The sequence below is a fragment of the Branchiostoma floridae genome, chromosome 2 (genome assembly GCF_000003815.2).
Source record: "Branchiostoma floridae strain S238N-H82 chromosome 2, Bfl_VNyyK, whole genome shotgun sequence".
Lineage (NCBI taxonomy): Eukaryota > Metazoa > Chordata > Leptocardii > Amphioxiformes > Branchiostomatidae > Branchiostoma > Branchiostoma floridae.
In genome coordinates, this window is record NC_049980.1 from 25,290,009 (window position 1) to 25,290,974 (window position 966).

The following is a 966-nucleotide window of genomic DNA, read 5'->3' on the forward strand; positions in this document are numbered from 1 at the left end:
ATAGATAGTAATTTTCTAGATGATGCAATACCGCCTCCCATTTATATTCCGAGACAAATAGTAATGGCAGGCTCACAGAAATTTCAAAGATTCCAACCCCTAACAGGGGAAACACCCTACTGCTAACTGTCATTGGTCCCCATCTCTTGTTTCACGGGTCAGACTGGACTGAAGTATTACTGACAGTGGAAAATCCCATCATTCATGTGATGAGAAAGTCAGAAAGGGAACCATCAGTCATTCAACTGGGATTCCCCCTTCCTCGGTGGGCTGTAAACCATAGCCTCAAAAGGCATTAAAGGATGGTGGTAGCAAAATCTTGCCTTTTCTTTTTTTCCTATTCCAAAATTGTTCCTTACATAAGCCGATATTACATCGGCTGAATCTCCATTATGTGATCTCTCTTCAGCACTTCGACAATATAAAACTTAATTTCTGCCGCACAAGCAACACTTTCATGCTACAATTCCACTAACAAGACAGCACTTTTTTTTCTACTATTGTCGATAAATCTCTTGTCTAATACCCACAGAAGAAGACATGGTTAGCCTGGGTTTCTAACAGTAACAGCTCTAGCCGTACGCCTTGGGTGACAACGCCCCCGAAGAATATGCAAATAAGCAAAGGCAAAATTGCAAACATTAGAAAGATAGTCGAAAAAATCACCTGACTGAGAGCATGTATTGCAATGAAAAGAAGAATTACATACAAAACAATTGGTTTAACCCATCACGTACCGATTCTGAAATCTACTTTATGCGGAAGCTTTGAAAATAGTAGATATAGAGTCCTGGCGACAGGGTTCTATGCCCAACATATATCCTGTGGCGCCAGACATTTATGTCCTCTAAGGCTATTATGTGTCTCTTTTGTATAACATTTATTGAGAAAACCGCAAGAAAGGTGAGAAAAGAGAATAAAAAATGGATTAACTAACTGGTCACTTGGGTGAAATAGGGAACTGAA

General features: G+C 39.8%; 1 protein-coding gene across 1 annotated transcript in view; it reads right to left on the minus strand.

Moving 5' to 3' along the window:
* The window catches only part of LOC118410115 (Krueppel-like factor 10), a gene marked incomplete in the record, with an annotated part of 8,674 nt that overhangs the window by 6,541 nt on the left and 1,167 nt on the right, over positions 1-966 (minus strand).